Source organism: Elaeis guineensis, unplaced genomic scaffold (assembly GCF_000442705.2).
Source record: "Elaeis guineensis isolate ETL-2024a unplaced genomic scaffold, EG11 Super_Scaffold_1000033, whole genome shotgun sequence".
NCBI lineage: Eukaryota > Viridiplantae > Streptophyta > Magnoliopsida > Arecales > Arecaceae > Elaeis > Elaeis guineensis.
In genome coordinates this window covers 9,422,607-9,432,403 of record NW_027332424.1, presented here as the reverse complement: position 1 = coordinate 9,432,403, position 9,797 = coordinate 9,422,607, and positions in this window count along the sequence as shown.

Below are 9,797 nucleotides of genomic sequence, written 5' to 3'. Positions count from 1 at the left end.
AGAAAAGATCAAGGAAAGGATCAAAGAGTTGATCGTGATCCAGACTTCGTTCAGATTCACAGGGTGATCATTCTTAGAGAAAAAAGATCAACACCAAATAGACTTATTCCAGACTGATCCTGAGTAGATATCTGTAGAGGTCAGATATTTGCATGGTTAAAAGAGAATCTACTCTCTTTCAGATCTAGATTCGAAGAAAGAAATTATGAAACTAGTATGTGATTTGATTACATATTTAATTTCAGCATAAAATTTAGCATATATTTAATTTTTGTATATGAAGTAGATCTTTGTATTCTATATTTTATACATGCATGATTTAGATTAAAAAATATTTTAATCTTCTATTTTATTATATTATTTAAAAAAAAATTTGAAACACACATGCATGGCCCGACATGAAATTCCAACAATCACATCTCAATCCACAGTTGACATTATAAATATCATATTTTATATGTGTCGGCCAATCAAGATATCCTTTAATTAAACTGAAAGAATGGTGTCTTGCAAGCCAATTGCATAGATGATGTGATGAGATTTTTCTATTTTATCTTTCTACTTATGTACATGGCATTAATTATTTAATAAATAATATGAGATATTGTGTTTCATCATATACTATATTTTATTATTTCATCTATGACTCAATTAAGATTATGACGAACCTCATAAATTTGGGTGATGATTTTTAGGCTATGATAAGATCATGTTGGTGGGACCTAAAATTTTGATAGCTCTAGTCTAAAATATTTTCAGTCGTAGGATCATCGAGTCAAAAATTGATGATATCGATTTCATATATGCTCGATGAGAGTGCGATTGATCTTACAGTCACTTATATAGAGACACTAATATAAGGATGTAGGTGCTCATTGGAGAATAAGTTCATCAAACTAATCTATAAAGAGAACATCTGATGGAGCCTTATTAGCATGTCAAAAGATGATTTTTCAATGAGAGTGGTGCAAATGATCCTTAGATATGAAATTACTATGGTACTTTATGAATATGGATCCATATTTTAGTTCATACCCTAGCATGACTCTCTGAGATATGTGTGGGATATTCTGGATATGATAAAGTATACATGGAGGTTGTGAGTGGTTAACAAAGAATTGATCACTCCTTATAAGTGGTGCGAACATCCTTTGTGGTCTCATAGATGATGACTCAGAAAGACTCTGGTCATAGCAGGATGAAATATTAAAAAAAATTTTAATATTTCATCAATCGAGTCATCATTATTAGATTGAGATACATATGGATAAATTTTTGTACTTGACATGATTCCATACCCATGATCTATTTGGGATGTTGTGGGATCAAAGGATTGAATTATACGATAACTCATCATTTAAAATTTTATCAAAATTCTACATCTTCTGAGTAGTCATGACACATTGCTAGACACCAATCTTGACTTGTAGGTTCTAGTGAATTAAAGAGTTTAATTCAGTAATTAATTTAGAAGAGTTCTAATTACTTATAATGTATAGGCTCAACATGTCTTGGACTTAATTAATTAGAAGTGTTCTAATTAGGTTAGGTTGATATGAGCCTGGGCTTACTACTAGCTAAATGTGAAATCCAATGGATCACACACAAAAAAATTTATCAAGAACTTATGATTAGGCTTGAGAAATCCTAATTCAATAGGGATTTGGTTGAAATCTTAATGGATTTTGGACATGCATCCTAGCACATAATTAAACCCTAGAATCCTCATCAACTTGGACTCCTAATTGGATTAGGAGTTGATTGAGTCAAAGTATTTGACACTTTTAACAAACCTCTATAGTCAGGACTTCTTCATGTGAAAGTTTTTCACCTTAAGGAATCTTCTTCTCTCCTTGTGCCACTTGGTTTCATGACCCACCATCTCATGTGTGAAGGGAGGAGTCCACGTTGAAAAGGACTCCTCCATGCTCCATATCTTAATGCCCCCTTATGATTTCCACCTATGGTCCATGTGCAAGTTTAGGAAAGTCCACACATCCAAATGTTGGGTGTCATATAGGAGTTTGACTCCAAATGGAAATCATGATGAGTCATTGGCACCCAAGTGTTGGGGGTCATGAGGGGTTAAAGCCTATAAATAGAGGACCAATATCCAAAGGTTTGACATACCACAACCTCCATGCCAAAAGGAGAGGGGATGCCTAGAGGGAGAGAAAGAAAGGGAGGTGCTGATTTTTTGTGAAGAAATTTAGCAAATCAGATTGGAGAGAGTCCTTGATTGAGTCTTGTGTGAATCACCGTTGGAGGGCACATACTTGGATGCCTTGAGAAAATCAATCAGCGTGCAATCCAGATCTTTTTGGAAGGTATATTAATTCTTCTCACTTATTTAATTACTATTTGATTTATGTTTGATTACAATCGTCAACATGATTTTGGGATTGGGATTTAGATCTTATGTAATCAATTATTGATGCATGGTTAAAAAATTTTAAAATCTATTTTTCATTATATATCCGACTCCTAATAGTGCTATTAGAGCCATCTTTGATTGATTTGATCAAACTTTATGTTATTGTTATGGTATAGATTAGATCTAATTCATCATATGTCATGATCTAAATTTTTGCATGATGTTTAATCCTTGATTTGCTGCATCAATCTTTAAAACAAAATTATTTTTTCTATGATCAAATCTTGGGATGTGATTTCATGACTTCAAGACATGTATGACAAGTTTGAGCAGCCTTCTGCCCATCTGAATTCATCATGAAATTGCTGTATCGTGCATATGATGTGCAAGAAAGAGAGCTACTGCATGTGATGCACTTGCCCACATGCCAAGGATCTCCTAGCCAGCCATCATAGTTACAGTAGGAGCATGGTTGGTAGTCCCATCATGATGCTTGTCTCTAGTTGGGCATCCCACGTGATTCATGGAAGAGAGATGTTTCAAATCACAAGCCTAGGATTTTAGATGAATTTGATGTTAAATGGAATTCAATGTCCTAATGAGATTAAGATTTATGATCAAATTTGTAGTCCCAATAAGATTAAGATTTTTGATTAATTAAAGTTGATCTAATTATCATTATCCTTATTTGATTGGAATTTGAGTCATAGTTAATTAAATCTTTACAAATCTAATTAGATTAGGATTTGTTTAAGAGTTGGTTAACCTAACTCAAAAAGATGACATGTGATTAACTCATGATTGACAATGGGTCAAGAGTTGAACCCGAATTAGAAAACCTAGATGGGCCTTGCATGCATGAATATAAACATCATGAGTTCCCAATGACATATGCATGAATGATATCACAATTAGGATAACATGAATAATTTATTATCATGCTTTATATAATTATTATAAATTATATGATGGATGGTTATGGACTAAAAATATTCATATGATAGATGTATCTATGATGGCTGGTTGTATGAATATATTTGTAATGGTTGTAATATTTAAATAGGAGCTAGGTGCCCCTAATGTTAGATGTATGTCCTAAAAGCTGATTTAACTGACATATTTATTTTTTTTAGGATATAATTTTATACTTGATCTTATTATTTATTAATAAAATTAGATAGTTTATTTTTATTTATATGTATGTATCCATGAATCATCCATGAAATTAATAAGATAATGATATATATTCTCAAGAGTTTAGAATTTAAGACATGTGTCATTGATGATTAATTCTTAAATTTCTTTTGATCGATGGATCATCATGGAGATGATGATCGATCTAGTGAGATTGATACACAGATCATTTCTCTTTAAATAGACGAGTCTCGAGTCTATAGTATAGAGCATTAGAGTAAGAGTGTAGATGGTTGTTCGAGAATCAAGGTATCGAGCATGACCAACATGAAAAGTCACTTGGATGTCTACTCACTCATCAGTAATTTTTTCAATGCTGTAGTAGTGTGACTAGTTCTTTGATTTATGATGCTTCGGCTATTCATAATGAGATTACTGTAGTTTAATTGTATATATACTTGATCCCTTGCCATATAGATCCTTGTAGTACATGTTGGCTACAGTAAGTTTATTGTAGGAGTAGGATGTGCACTTACATGGAATCTATCAATTTTGATAGATAAGGAGTAGTCCTATATGATTTATAAGATTGAGTTATAAAGGCCATAGACATGGCAGTATGAATAATGAAAAAAAGGTTCCATAATATTTTACTATATGAACTTGAGTTGAATAAATCTTACATATCACAGATGATGGAATTTGATGAGTTTTTCATAACTTTCATCTTATCGAAACTCACAATAGAAAAATTATATCATACGGTAACTACACCTAGGAGGTTCAATTTTTTTATTTTGCTAGGTTGCCACTACATACTACAATATGTCACTGATGGATTTGAGACCAACAAGAATTATTTGATGGTCAATAATTTTTATTGGGTGAGTTGAAATTATTCTAATCCATTGAAAAGAGTTTTAATAATATTAGTGATGAAGATATAATATATCTCACTACTAGACAGAATAGAACCTATGGGTCACACACATAAGAGGTTTTAACTGATTGGATAGTTGAATTGTGATTTTGAGAGCAAGCCAAAAAAGAAAGCTCTTAAGAAGGCTGATGATAAGAGAAAATATTTCCACTACAATATTGATGGCCATTGAAAAAGAAATTATCCTATATACCTAGATAGCATGAAGAAAAGTAAAGGAGACACGTTTTCAGAAGGTATGTCAGATATGCTCGTTATTGAAACTAACCTTATTATTTCTTCTACTTTTAGTTGGATTATAAACTTTGGTTCAAGTGCTCACTTGTGTACTTTAATACAGGATCTAAAAGAAATTAGAGGGCTGAGGGAAGGTGAAGTGACCCTTTGGACTGGCAATGGGATAAGAGTTGTTGTTTTAGCTGTGGGCACCTATACTCTAAGATTATCATGTGGATTTAGTTTGATACTTAGAGACTGTTATTATGTACCTACTGCTAGTAAAAATTTAATTTCTATTTCATCATTAGCACAGGATGATAATAGTTTTAATTTTAATAAGGACTACTATATGATTTATTTTAGAAATTAATTGATTACACATGATTTTATGATTGACAGTCTCTATTACTTATATATGGATGTATCTGTGAATGTATCTGAGTAAATAGTAAGTACTGTAGAATCTAAAAGATTCGGAGATAAAACAAGCCAGAAGTATATGTGGCACTTCAAACTTAGTCATATTAGAGAGGGCAGAATAAACAAATTGAAAAAGCATGGGCTTCTTGGCTCATTGATCTTTGAGTCGTATCTAGTTTGTGAATCCTATCTTCAAAGAAAGATGGCCAAATTATCCTTTATAGGACATGGAGAGAGGACCACTAAGATATTTGTTTTAGTACAAATTGATGTGTGTGGCCTATTTGATGTACAGGCTAGGGGTGGTTATCTTTACTTCATTACTTTTATCAATGACTATTCACTATATGGATATATGTATCTTATGAAACATAAATCTGAAGTCTTTAAAAAGTTCAAAATATTAAAATATGAAGTAGAAAAGTAAACTGAAAAATCTCTTAAGGTTTTTTGATTAGATCGAGGAGATGAATATCTTAGTAAAAAATTTTAAAATTATCTCAAAAAAAAATGGTATAGTCTCACAATGGACTCTTCCTAGTACACCTCAATTCAATGGGGTGTCGTGGAGGAGGAATAGGACTCTATTGGATATGATTTAATTTATGATGAGCTTCACTGATCTTTCTTTATTTTTTTGGAGACATGCTTTATTTATTGTAATTTACATACTGAATAGAGTTTTCTCTAAGTCTATTCCTTCCACACCGTATGAGATATGGCATGATAAGAAACTGAGTCTTGATCATCTCAAGATTTGGAGATGTTCGGTCTATGTCAAGCGACAACAAGCAGATAAGTTAGAGGTTAGATCTATAAGAGTTGGTTTTATTAGGTATCCTAAAGTCTTTGGAATACTACTTTTCCTTCTTAAATGATCATAATGTGATTGTGAGCCAACATGCTATATTCTTAGAAAAATAGTTATCTAGGATTAAGGTAGTGGGAGAAAAATTAAACTCAAAGAGAAAGTCTCCGAAGAATAATGAGTTATAGAACCTATTCATACTGAGCCAGTATATGTAGCACCTTGTCTATCTCATAGATTAGAATCTCTCATCCTCCAAAAAGATACTTAGGTATGATTACAGAGGATGTAGAGAAAATATTCTTTATTGGAGATAGAAAACATAGAGATGATCCCAAAAATTATAATGGGATGATGTCAGACATCGATTCTGAGAAATGGTTGAATGCAATGAAGTCAAAAATTGACTCCATGCACTCTAACTAGGTCTAGACCTTAGTGGATCCGCTAGAAGGTATAGTATCTATTAGTTGCAAATAGATCTACAAAAAAAAGATAGATTTAGATGAAAAGGTAGAGATCTATAAAGAAAGATTTGTGGTGAAAGATTATAGTCAACACGAAGGCATTGATTATTAGGAGATTTTTTGACCTCTGACCATGTTGAATTCCATCGGCATATTGCTTGCTATCGCAACATATTATGATTATAAGATATGACAGATGGATGTAAAAATTACTTTCCTGAATGGATGTCTTGAGGAAGATATCTATATGGAGTAGCTTTTGGGTTTCACTTCTAGTGATAGAAATCACAAGATTTGCAAGCTACAAAGATCTATATATGGACTAAAGCAAGTATTTCAAAGTTAGAACACTTGTTTCAATGATGTGATCAAATCATTTGATTTTATTAAAAATGAAAAAGAATTATGTGTTTACAAGAAGATCAGTGAGAGTGCTATCACATTCTTTGTATTGCATATGGATGACATCCTTCTAATTAAGAATGATGTTCCCATGCTGACTTCGGTTAGAATATGATTGTCTAAAGAATTCTTTATGAAAGACCTTGGAAAAGCATCCTATATTTTAAAAATAAAAGTTTATAAAGATAGATCTAAAAGGATACTAGGTCTCTCATAGAAAATGTATATAGAGGAGCTGTAAAAAGGTTCAGTATGGAAAACTCGAAGAGAAAACTTTTATCTCTTAAGCATGGAATTCATCTCTCCAAGAAGATGTGTCCCAATACATTTGAAGAGATTCAGCATATGAGTAAGATCCCTTATGCTTCAGCTATTAGAAGCCTCATGTATGTCATGCTATATATACGACCTAATATATCCCTTGTTGTGAGTATCACAGACAGATATCAGTCAAATCCAGATGAAGTGCATTAGACAACTGTAAAGAACATCCTTAAGTACTTGAAAAAAAGTAAGGATTTGTTCTTGATCTTTGAAGAAAAATCAGAGTTGAGAGTAGAATGATGCACTAACTCAGACTTTATATTTGATGTTGATGATAAAAAGTCTACATTAGGATATATTCTTATACAATGGTGGATTGATAAATAGAAGAGTTCCAAATAATCGATCATTGTGGACTCTACTATAGAAGTTGAATATATTACTGCCTTTGAAGCTTTAAAGAAAGCCTTCTGGTTCAAAAAAAATTATTGCGAAACTTGGTATCATGTCATCAGATGCCATCACACTATATTGTGATAATAACGGTGCCATAGTACTTGCTAAGGAGTCAAGGTCTCATCAGAAGTCCAAATACATTGAGTGGTAATTTCACATCATATGCGACTATCTCGAAAAAAAAATATCAAGATCTATGATTAGACTCCACGAATAATGTGGCAGACCCACTGACTAAGCCACTTAGCCAGTAGAAGACTGAAGCCCACTTTGAGAAGATGGGACTTACGTATATGACGGATTGACTTTACTATAAATGAAATATTATTAGATGTATGCTCTAGAAGCCAATCTGACTGACATATTTATTCTTTTTAGGATATAATTTTATACTTGATCTTATTATTTATTAATAAAATAGGATAGTTTATTTTTATTCATGTTGTATGTGTCCATGAATCATCTAACGAATTAATAAGATGATGACACATATTCTCAACAGTTGAGAATTTGAGACATGTGTCATTGGTGATTAATTTCTAAATTACTTTCAATCAATCGATCATCACAGAGATGGTGATTGATCCGATGAGATTGATGCGCAGATTATTTTTCTTTAGATAGTGAGTCTCGATTCTATAATATGGGGACATTGGAACGAGAGTGCATATGGTTGTTCGAGAATAAGATGTTGGGAATTATGTCCCAAAGTTAATCATCAGCCTGTTGACAGTTGAGTTAATTATTATAATTATATATAAATTATTAAAATAATAAATATTGGGTATAAAATATCTCCCAGCCGAAGTTCGTGACGGGAGTGACCCTCCAGGGATCCAACTGACTTTCGACCTCCGGCAACATCTCATCAAACCCCCCGGGCGGCCGAGCCTCCGCCACACTCTCAAGTTTTGCCGATGGGCAGGACCCCACTAGTGTCGACCGAATTCTTCACAACGTTTGAACTCCTGCGGGAGCCAGACTTTGTCTCCAGCCCCAGCTGCGGGAAGACTTCGTTCAGACTCCTACGGGAGTCGGACTTCACTTCTAACTCCAATTGCAGGTAGACTTCGCTCGAACTCCTACGGGAGCCAGACTTCGTCTCCAGCCCCAGCTGCGGGAAGACTCCGTCCGGACTCCTACGGGAACCGGACCTCACCCATGACTTCACCTGCAGACTCCGCCCGCAACTCCAGCCACAGGTAAACTTCGTCCGGACTCCTACGGGAGCCGAACTTCGTCCCTGACTCTAATTGCAGGTAAATTTCGTCCGGACTCCTACGGGAGCCGGACTTCACTTCCAACTCCAATTGCAGGTAGACTTCGTCCGAACTCCTACGGGAGCCAGACTTCGTCTCCAGCCCCAGCTGTGGGAAGACTCCGTCCGGACTCCTACGGGAGCCGAACCTCGCCCACGACTTCACCTGCAGACTCCGCCCGCAACTCCAGTCGCAGGTAAACTTCGTCCGGACTCCTACGGGAGCCGAACTTCATCCCTGACTCTAATTACAGGTAAACTTCGTCCGGACTCCTACAGGAGCCGGACTTCACTTCCAACTCCAATTGCAGGTAGACTTCGCCCGAACTCCTACGGGAGCCAGACTTCGTCTCCAGCCCCAGTTGTGGGAAGACTCCGTTCGAACTCCTACGGGAGCCAGACCTCGCCCACAACTTCACCTGCAGACTCCGCCCAGGCTCCTACGGGAGCCAGACTCTGCCCACAACTCCAGTTGCAGGTAAACTTCGCCCGAACTCCTACGGGAGCTAGACTTCATCTCTAGCCCCAGCTGCGGGAAGACTCTGTCCGGACTCCTACGGGAGCCGGACCTCACCCACGACTTCACCTGCAGACTCCGCCCGGGCTCCTATGGGAGCCAGACTCCACCCACAACTCCAGCTGCGGGTAAACTTCGTCCGGACCCCTACGGGAGCCAGACCTCGCTCTCGACTCCAATTGCAGGCAGACTCTGCCCGAGCTCCTACGGGAGCCAGACTCCGCCCACAACTCCAATTGCAGGTAGGCTTCGCCCGAACTCCTACGGGAGCCAGATTTTGTCTCCAGTCCCAGCTGCGGGAAGACTCCGTCCGTACTTCTACGGGAGCCAGACTCCGCCCACAACTCCAGCTGCAGGTAAACTTCGCCCGAACTCCTACGGGAGCCAGACTTCGTCTCCAGCCCCAGCTGCAGGAAGACTCCATCCGGACTCCTACGGGAGCCGGACCTCGCCCACGACTTCACCTGCAGACTCCGCCCGGGCTCCTACGGGAGTCAGACTCCACCCACAACTCCAGCTGCGGGTAAACTCGTCCGGA